This window comes from Palaemon carinicauda, chromosome 43, assembly GCF_036898095.1.
Source record: "Palaemon carinicauda isolate YSFRI2023 chromosome 43, ASM3689809v2, whole genome shotgun sequence".
Classification (NCBI taxonomy): Eukaryota; Metazoa; Arthropoda; class Malacostraca; order Decapoda; family Palaemonidae; genus Palaemon; species Palaemon carinicauda.
Window position 1 is genome coordinate 15,585,989 of NC_090767.1, and position 11,244 is coordinate 15,597,232.

Genomic DNA, 11,244 nt, shown 5'->3' on the forward strand with positions numbered 1-11,244 from the left:
TGTCTAGTTGTCCACAGCCTCTATATGGAACCATACATCACACATATCACATTCTATAGCTTCTTGGTTTGATCTTACCGCTTTTTTGCACCATCCGCAGTCATTTGGACCAGACATGGTTTCTTCTTTAATATTCTTCCTCTCCTTTTCCCCCTTTCACTTCCTTCTTTCTCACACTCACACCCACTGCACCTTTCACTGATTCTCTCTTAGACACCATGTTAAATATCTTTTGAGCTTGGTTATGTTATGTTATTCTAGCGGCTTTATAATTATCAGAACACAAAAACACGTTTTGAGGCACAAATAAACATTGTTATCACCTTACATTTCATTAAACATATCAAGAGTAGGGTTGTCAGGCGTCCCGGATTTTATCCTTTGTTCTCTGTCCCGCATTGACCCTTCTAGGACACCCCTATTGTCCTGATTTTAGTTCAACATAATGCTAATGTTGAGTGTGTATTCTGAAACACTAATGTCCTGTGGACTGACGAGCGGAACAGGTTGAATGTAGCTTCTCTGTAAAGGATCTTGTTGACTGGTGCTAGAGAGGACCTACTGAAAAAAGTTAAACTTACTTACTTTGATGGCTGCTTTTCCGGTCCCCTACAGCAGGGGAACCCCCCTCTCTCCAGGACCTCCACTGTCGTTTTACCTTATTCGATCAGAGTATTTAACGTTTCATGTCTCATATTCTTCATTTACTGTTAAATCGTCACTGTCAAAACTCATGAAATGAGAAAGTCTTCAGGGAAATATAATTAAAGAATAGAGATTTGAGTTAAATTTTTGCTTATGTAAATTTTTTAATTTTATCCTAACAAAATGTTTGTTGAAATTCCGTATAAATATTAGAGAGAGAGAGAGAGAGAGAGAGAGAGAGAGAGAGAGAGAGAGAGAGAGAGAGAGAGAGAGAGAGAGAGAGAGAAGGAATGGGGGGGAGGGAGTACTATGATAGCTATAGGTGTAAACACAGAAGGAGAGTTGGGCTAACTTGGGGAAACCTCTGCGTCACAGTTACGTGATTTAGTACCACTTCTTCGAAATGCTCTGAGGCAGGGGTGGCCAACCTTTTGTTTACCATGCACCAATTTTTTCACTTCTAATTCAGATGCGCCACACAAACTTTAAACCCCCTTTCAATCCCTTAACTATGGTGATTTGACATATTTGGCGGTTATACATATGATAATATGATATATATATATATATATATATATATATATATATATATATATATATATATATATATATATATATATATATATATATATATATATATATATATATATTATATATATATATATATATATATATATATATATATATATATATATATATATATATATATATATATATATATATATATATATATATATATATATATATATAATATATATATATATATATATATAATATATATATATATATATATATATATATATATATATATATATATATATATATATACATATATATATATATATATATATATATATATATATATATATATATATATATATATATATATATGTGTGTGTGTGTGTGTGTGTGTGTGTGCGCGCGGGCAGAAGTAGCAGCTGTAAAGGAAATGATTTAACATGGATACAAAGTAAACTGTACTTACTTTATTGACTCTGAATTTGCATTGATAATATTCATGAGTTATTCCCAAAAGTACTAATAAAATTATATGAACATAATTAGCAGTTAAAGAAAAGTAATTTCACATGCAGGAAAAATAAGCATACCTATGTTTAATGAGACTTTTGACTTTGCTTTGCTTTCACCAAATCTGTAATATTAGGAGTTAAATTAGTAACTGAGAGCAACAGACAGTTCAGATTTGAATTGGATAGTCGCGACCTCACTTCTTGAACATTTTCATGGATGAAAATATTTGCTCGCATCTGTATGTTGTTACAAAGTTACAGGCATAACTTTGGGTAAATTTTCTAAATTCTGGAAAATGTTCACTTGTTTATAATCGCCAAAAATGAGCATTTCAGATGCACTTGGGAGTGAGGAAAATTCATTAAATTTACTCTTCAGCACTGAATTTGCTTTTAGACCAATAAGCTCCATCTGTATATTACTAGGCATCTTCAGAATGTTATGTTCAGTAAGTGAAAATGGATTTATAAATGCAACCATGCAATCTTCTTCTGCAAAATCACTAAAACGACTATCAAAGGCCTCTCGTAGTAATATGATTTTTCAATGTATTCTGTAACGTTGGTATATGATTAAGGTATTATATATGTCTAAAATCTAACACATATATAGAAATTTTGAATAATTAAAGAAAAAAATGCAGGACATAGCTGAAGGTCCCCTTAAATTATTTTTGTATTTTTTTCTAATAATCAGTAGTATTTTTCGTATTATTTTTTTATGAGCGGGCTTGGTTTTTTAATTATCTCTGGGGTATAGTGCGCCACTTGTAATCGTGCAATGCGCCATAGGTTGGCCACCCCTGCTCTGAGGGAAGGGAAGAAGTTCCTCTTTTTACTAAGAGTAAACGGGTTAATTAAGCGCATCTGTCAATTCATTGTACCACCACAAATTAGGCCAATGTTTGAAACATTCATTGCTGTAGTTTCATGGAAATTCACAAGCCGGTTTGTTAGATATTTGGGTAAAACACTATTACACGGCCTCTGTGGACGTTAGGGTAAGTGTACGGAATTAAATTATTGCAGATTTACTAACTCTTTCTATGAAAGTTATTAGGTAGAGTAATAAATACTCAACCTGTCAAAGATATTACGTATTTCTATAAAACACAAAAAAGATGGTGAGTTGTTGTTGTTGGGGTATTAAAGCCAACACTTGTTGTTGGCACGGGCCTTTCCCTTGGTTGGCCCGTAGAAAGGATATTTTTTTACTTATTATTATAAAAAACTGCAGACTTTAATCTGAAAGTAATATATTTATGTTATATAAAGCTAATAAGACGATAAGCACTTAAATTATTAATTTTATTATTCTCTCAAATTGTTTTTAAATAAATATTTATTTTTTTTCTATAGCTGGAAGTGTTGGGTTTGCAATGAGACAACGTCCTGGTGACCCAACTTTATTACAAGATATTCAAGAGCCGACTGACTGGCAACAGCGTATGCAGAGGCATGCTCGGCAGCGCATGGCCGGAAAACATATCGTACATCCCCCCCCCCTCAAGATTATACTTATACATGGCAAAAATAAAAGGGGGAAATGTCCCTAGATCAATGAGAAATGAGAGAGAAGAAAAAAATTAAAGCTATTTTTTCGCTACATACACAAAAACAGAATAAAATACATAAATTCTCTGGAAAGAAATATCAATTCCTGATGCAATTACATACAACGGATAATAACACCATTCTACAAAGTCTTTGAGCCACTTGGGTTTACCGGCGGCCCTTCTCGGCCTACTAATGACGTTGGGCTCCTGTATGGGGTGTTACCTGTTCTGTCGGGGTATGGCTTGCGGAGGTCCCGAGCTGAGACACGGGCGTGCCGGAGGGCGGAGCGATGACTCTCAGGTGTCGTCTATTCCTTTTTGATAGCCTGCCGCTCCCGTTGAGCTTGACGGTGTACTGACGATGGGGCTTTGTTTCCGTTACTATGCCCGTTCTATCCCACTGCTTGGTAGCTTGGTTTTGTATGCGTACACGGGTACCTAGTTTGATGGGCGGCAGTCTTCTGGTAGTGCCAGGGATGCGCATCACCTCCTGCGACCTTGCCACTTGTAACTCCCTTTGACGTACCGTCTGCCTCCAATGTCTGTCTACTAACAGGTGTCTCCTGGACGTCGGTACCCATCGCGCAGCTGGCGACCCGTTGCAAGTTGAGACGGCGACTTGTTAATCTCCCTGAGGGGAGTGTTGAGATACTGAAGTATCGCCAGGGCCGTTTTGTCCGACTCAAGGGCTCCAACTTTAACTTGCTTTCTCGGAGTAGCCTCTTTGCCGATTTGACAGCTGCTTCTGCCCTGCCATTAGAGGTGGGGATACTGGGCCGACGACAGCCGGACCTTGACTCCCCATCTCCTGAAGAAGGCCTCCATCTCCTCGCTGGCCAAGTTCGTACCTCCTTCAGTTGATATTTGTTCCGGGGCTCCCCAACACGAGAAATATGATCGAAGGTGACTGCTGATTTTCTTAGACGTGGCACCATTGGGGAAATGAGCTACTTTTAACCATCCTGTTAGTCTATCTGTGACAACTTCCTGGAAAGGGTATTCCGCAGGGGGCGTGTGCATCATTTCTTTAGGAGGCAGTGAGGGGGCGTGTTCATCGCATGAAGTGCATTGGGCGCGGTGATGCTGAAGGTCCCCTTCTATTCCCGGCCAATAGACTGACTGCCTGGCTCTTCTAAGCAAAGAGTCGAGGCCTTGGTGTCCTGTTTGTAGGTTAACAGCTACCTGGTGGCGTAAATCCTCGGGGATGACCAAACGAACACATCCTTGGTCCACTGAGTATGTCACCAGATCCTGGTTGATGGCTAGCCAGTCCCGAACGCTGAAGAAGGGACGAAGACAGGCAAGTTCTTGCAATTTCTGTTGGGCCCAGTCACCCGCTGCAACCCTGGCAAGCAAGAATAAATATACAGGGTCGTTAGATGCGGCGCTCCTGATGCAGTCTTCATCCAACATGATGATGTCCGGTTCCAAGGCGGCCACGGTTGCACATGCCACTGCCACTTGAATGTCGTCCTCCAAATCCATGTCGGAAGCTTCATGGGATGCTCGCATGGTCGGGTACCTTGAAAGAAAATCCGCGGCAGTGTTCCTTTTTCCGGGCAGGTATTTCATGTGGAACTTGAACTGGAGTGTCTTCTCTTTCAGGTTGAATAATCTTGGGTTGATGACGTCCTTGAGGGCTCTGTCACCCAGAAGTTTGACGAGTGGACGGTGGTCCGTGATGATGGTGAGATTAGGACACCCAAGTAGGAACAACCTGGCCTTCCGCAAGCACCAGGTAAATGCCAGGCTTCTCCTTCTACGGGGACATACCCAGCTTCAGAGGGGGTGAGGTGTCGACTACCACACAGGGCAAGGCGCCAGCCGCCAGCTGCCCTTGCAACAAAAGGGGCTGTCAGGTGACTGACAAATGCAATACTGCTGAAGGACTATAAAACCGATGCCTTCCTTGCTCCAATCCGTCATTATCGTCGCAGGGCATGTCTTGTCGTAATATGCCAATTGGCTAATTGACAGATGACCTCCTGTGCCTGCCGGAGTTTGTCACGTAGCTGGCTATCCCAGTAGACGTTTTTTCCGGTGGGTTTACTGAGGAGGTCCCCTAAAGGGCTCCATGATGGGCGCCGTTGCAAGAAAGGGAGCTAATTGATTCACGAATCCGAACCACGACCTAATATCCGTGATGGAGGGCTTCTCTGGCATATGGAAGTTACGAATGGCGTCTAGTCGTTTGTCTGCGAGCTTGTATGACTCCCATCCCAGGTGATAAAAGACGAAAGTAACCTCTTTCTTGCAGAATTTAAACTTCTCGGGCTTGAGTGTGATACCTGCAGAGGCACACGTTGACAGGAATTCATATACATGCCAGAATGCCTCTTCGATGCTGTGATCGTAGAGCAAAGTGTCGTCAATGCATTTATGCTTTCTGGTGATGTCTTGCAAGGCATCATCAAACCTTTTTGTGTAGGCGTCAGACGCCAAACAGTGACCCATGGGTGTTATACGATAACGGTATCGTCCCCATAGGGTGATGAAGGTCGTGAGTGGGTGGCTGTCCTCGTCCAATTCAACTTGATAGAAACCCCAGTGGGCGTCCGTCGTAGTCTTCTACGTGTGAATGGGGATGCTTGAAATCATGTCGAAGGGTGCCGGTGTATGATGAGTCTCACGAAGGCAGTGGGCGTTGAGGCGCTGGAAGTCTACTGTGCGGTGAGGTTGGCCCGTCTTCTTGGCTACTACAACCATCCTCGCACACCATTCCGTTGCATCCCCCACTGGGCCTGGTTCTATCACATCCTTCCGAACGTCCTCGTCAAGTTGGGCCTTGTCCTTCTCTTCCCAATGCTTAGGATTTGTCGCGGGCTTGTGACAGGCATAAGGCACGGCATCAGGCAACAAATGGATGTGGTGCTGCTTGCCCGTCATTACAGGTATAGGTTCCCTTGTTGTGTTAAAGGTTGTTGATGAGAAATGCAGTAATAACCATTCCTCAAGTCTTGGTATATTCTCCTCCACAGGCGGGATGGGTAAGGTGGCTGGCTTCATTGTCTTAGGGGAGTTAGGCCGTGCGACTTCTTCGTAACGCACATCTGCTGATGCAACGAGATAGTAGGGGTGAGGGAAGCCAGGCGGTACTATTCCCAGCTCCTTACAAGCATTCAGCGATATATAGAAGTTCTTGGCTGTCGGCACAAAGTAAACCTCCTGCTTCGTGCATCGTGCACCTATATCAATGAAGCATGACGTTGATCCGAGACATCTCACTCTGAGATTAGCTACATCCCTCAGACCTGTTCGCGGCTGCAACTCCAGGGGATTTATTTGCAGGCTTGAAAGAATCGTGGGTCCGGCAACGCAGATCTGTGCTCCTGTATCTGCTATGACGAGAGTAGATACTGGATTTCCGTTCCTTTGGGAAACACAAGCCTTGATTTTAGGGTGGGGGGAGAGGTGAGTGTCTGCAACAATCACTAAACTCAAGGAAAGCGGCGCTTTCTTCGTACTTCTGCAGCATTTCTGAAAGTGCCCTACCTTTTAGCACTCGTGGCGCGTCATACCTTTCGCTGGGCACGACGCTCGACCAAATGGATGGCGCCCCCCACAATTTCCGCAACGCTTTGCATTGAAGTTGCCACGCAATACCGCGACGTCTGGCTCTACGTCATCCCTGCCTGTGACGTCATCACTCGAGGTTCCAGCAGATTCCCTCTCACCGATAGCGACATGCGGGACACTTTCAACGTCTTGGCGTGCAGCTTCGAAAGTGCAGCACAGTGCCTGAAAGGCATCTACACTTTTAAATGTATCACATGCCTGAAAAACGTGCCTTTTTAATACAGGGTCACTGAAGCCTAACATTATTTTCCGCAACAGCATGTATTTTATCAAGCACTCCCCGCATTTAGGACACTGAAAATCACAGTCGGTGGCCTTCTGAGCACACCTCGAAAAATAGTCGCTCACTGACTCCTCGCTCCCTTGTGCGAGGGCAAAGAATTCAGACCCCTGCACTGCCTGATTTGACGACCGCAACACAATATTCCCAGTGGCATCCAGAGCTGCGTCTGGGGCGAGGGCGTTCCATTTGGCCTCTGAATACCGAGCGTCCAGTGCACGCTGCAACGCCGGCACGCAGTTGAGCCTAATGTGCAGGACAACATCCTGCAGTGGGAACTTGTCATCGAACGTCTCCAGGATCTGAACGCTGCCGAGGACATTACCGAATCACACTTCTCAGGGGCAGCAGAGACAGGAACTTCACTGGCACGAGCTCCGGAACTGGGAAGGGCATCCTGAAGGGAACAGATGGTGCGTTGCTGGTCTGCAATTAACGTCTGTGCTTGCATCACGGCCTGTGACAAGGCCCTTGGCATCGCAGGTGAGGCCTGCCTCGGCGTGCCCATGGGTGGTCGACGTATCTGGGGCATGGCTTGGTTCTCATCCTACTCACTGCGCCATGTTGGGTTTGCCATGAGACAACATCCTGGTGACCGAACTTTATGACAAGATACTCAAGAGCCGACTGACTGGCAACAGCGTATGCAGATGCATGCTCGGCAGCGCATGGCCGAAAAACATATTGTACACAGCAAACTGTCGTTTCAGTTTCTGTCCTCCACACACACAGCTTAGTCAATGTTAAATTGTACCGTATAAATATTGTAAAGTACAGAATTACAGAAATATAGGCTATGTGTGCTGTGAGTCAAGTCCTCCGGACGAAAACAGTGAACACTTAAGAGTTCAGTTTAGCTTTAGTGATACAGTAGTATATTAAAGTAAAATACACTGCAGAACCAGCTGGACAATCTTACAAACAAACCATAAAGGAGCAACTAAAAGGGAGTAATTTTAGAAGAGCTGCTTTTACCATAGCTAAAGTCTCTCTTCTACCCTTACCCTTTAGAGGAAAGTAGCCACTGGACAATTACAGTGCTGTATTTAACCCCTTAGGCAAAGAAGAATTGTTTGGGAATCTCTGCATTGTCAGGTGTGTGAGGACAGAGGAGAATGTATAAAGAAGAGGCCTACAGACTATTCGGTTGTGTGTCGGTAAAGGAAGAATGAACCATAACCCGATAAAAGGATCCAATGTAATCGATTCCTACATTCAATTGCAATTGTTTCTCTGAGCTCTTCTTCTAAAAGCTTATTTGTATCAAACCTAGGTATTCTATCTCCCTTTCTGTTGGGTGCTTCCAGTTTTAATTTCAGTGTGGCAATGAGGAGGAGCTGGTGGTCACTACCAATAATTGCACCTCTATAGCTTCTTACATTTCTCAGAGTCCTCTTTCTTTATTAATGGCAATTTGATCTATTTGATTTTTGTAATTGCCACATGGTGAAGTCCATGTATAGATACGGATGTTCTTGTGTTGAAAAAGAGAACCTCTAATGACAAGATTATTTGCTAGACAGAAACGTCTGAGATACACCTATCACATCATTTCGTGCAGGACAAATGGCGTGTAATTAAGGTATCAGAAATACAGCCAAAATGTGCAGGGACTATTGAACGTGACTGTACTATATAAACTATCATCAACATTACCAGGAAGAGAATCAAGTCTTCTTAACCTTTCAAAGATAATACTTTTTTGACTACACAACGCTCATCTATTGTTGTTGTTGGGGTATTAAAGCCAACACTTGTTGTTGGCACGGGCCTTTCCCTTGGTTGGCCCGTAGGGCTCATCTATGTTGTTGGGGTATTAAAGCCAACACTTGTTGTTGGCACGGGCCTTTCCCTTGGTTGGCCCGTAGGGCTCATCTAAAGGTTTAATTACTTATTTTTACATATAACAGCGGATTTGAGTTTGAAAGTAACATCTCTATGTCATATAAAGCTTATGAAACTCTAATTCAAGCAATTATTAATTTTATTATTCTTTCAATCAGGTTTTAAATTATTCCTTTTTTTTTTTCTTAGATCTGAAAAACTCTATATTTGAATTTCTCAATGTGTTTATAGGTAGCAGATTGGCCATGGCAGCAGCCACCCAATGAGATACCACCGCTAGAGAGTTATTGGGTCCTTTGACTGGGCAGACAGTACTACATTGGATCCTTTTCTCTGGTTACGGCACAATAATAACCAAACAGTTGTTTTGTTTGTATGGAAGGATTGCCTTAAGTACATATATGCTCAGTATAATCATATACTGTTGTTGTGTGCTTAAGTGAAAGCAGTCGTAGCTCAGCTCTCAAAGAGGAAGAACGTCTCAGATTGCCCAAGAATCGGCTTACCTGGCACAGGGGACACCAGGCTCCCTCGCCTTGCCTACCATGAGCTCTTACAGCCCGACATTCATCTGTAATACCATCTACAAATCCAATGACCTCCCCTGCCAGGACTTCTGCCCACCAGATTCCGAGGAAAGGTGCATTCCCTGTCACAGATACTCTTATTCAAGAGATTATGTATGGGGTCATTTCATAATTAAATTGAATATTGAGGTGGACTTGAAAACCTGCCATTATCAGATCTATTGTTGGTATGATGATTGGACTCTATTCCATGATGCACTCTTCCTGAAGATGACTCATAGAAGGGACTTGCCTCTCTACAAGAGCAGAATTTTCCAAAGGAGGAATTCAGATATTATAGATAAAACCAGAAGAGAAGAAAGTTTTTACATGCAGGAAGGTTGGTTTGGAGATGCTGTCCTCCCACCTCCAAGCAAGAAGATGACCGGGTCTACAAAAGCTTGTGTCAGTGCCAGCAATGTCAAATCACTGCAGGCTGAGCTTTCCCTGGAAAACTCACCTACTCCCAGCCACAGCTTGCCACCTCCAGACTCACCTGCCTCTAGCCTAACTCTGGCTTCATCGGACCCACGGCCTCCAGCTCGGACAAAGAAATAACCAACGCAGCTACTCCGAACCCAGCTCCTGCCCACCTGACATCCAGCTTACTTTCCTCTGCCACGGAAAACTGAGGAACCCACTGAAAGTGTCCCGCTCGACTCTCATGGATTCACCACCGTGACTGTAACTGCACAGTATGTCTCACCCAGCCGTTGGATGAAGCCACTCCAACAATCCCCCAGCTTTCTGCCAGTCGCTGCACCTTTGCCCAAGTTCAAGGTACAGCCCACTGAAGGAAAACCTTCCTATGCCACAGTTGCCACCCTTGTTTCTGCCAACTCCTAATCAAATTTCTCAACTCGACCAAACTGCAAAGGAGAGCTCATTCTCACCCCCAAGAATTAGGAGAGTGTCCGTTTCCTCCTGGAAGGAAGCTCACTGGAGCTTCTAGATCTGGCCAAAAAGCAGCAAAAAGTCCTCGTCTCCAGATACCCAATCTCAATGCCGCTAGATATAGCCACATCTCTCAACAACATCGCAAAGATCAAGATGAAGTTCCTGTCAACAACATAATTGCCACAGTCAATGGGCCCAAACCCCCTACCCTCGACTTAGGAATATCGGGCACCTTCCACATCACTGACTACATTCCTGAGCTGCTTCGGTGCTACCATTGCCAATGGTATGGCCATCACCATGAGCACTGTGGAGGACCCAATATTTGCGGAGTCTGCAGCCAACGCTAACCCTCACAAGAATGCATAGATGCCCACAAGCGAGGTCAAACCACCCAGCCGAGATGTCCAAACTACTCTCGCTCCCACCTTGCATGGAACAAGAGGTGCTCTGAGCGCCTAAAGAGGATTGCAGCCATGCAAGGCACTCATACTGGCAACACACTTAAACCACAGAGAATTCCCCGAGACGCCGCCATCCACCCGCCGTCACTCTAGATCCTGTCCTCCAAATCACCTACACTCCTGATCCGGCCACCATGGCTACTACCGTTCCTGACCCTGTCATCCAGAGAGCTCCAGTGCCCTCACTTCATCCAAATCGTTCCCCGTCCCAATCCTCCTATTTAATCACCCACCAGCTAAACTCCTTTTCCTTGCAAGACTTAATCCCAATTACCATACACCTTTTCACCCGGGTCTCATCCTTCCAAATGTCCCGGATCCCCTTCAGACCTTAAGACATATCCTCCCTTTCCCCCCAAACCAACCTCACTGCCTCACAATCCC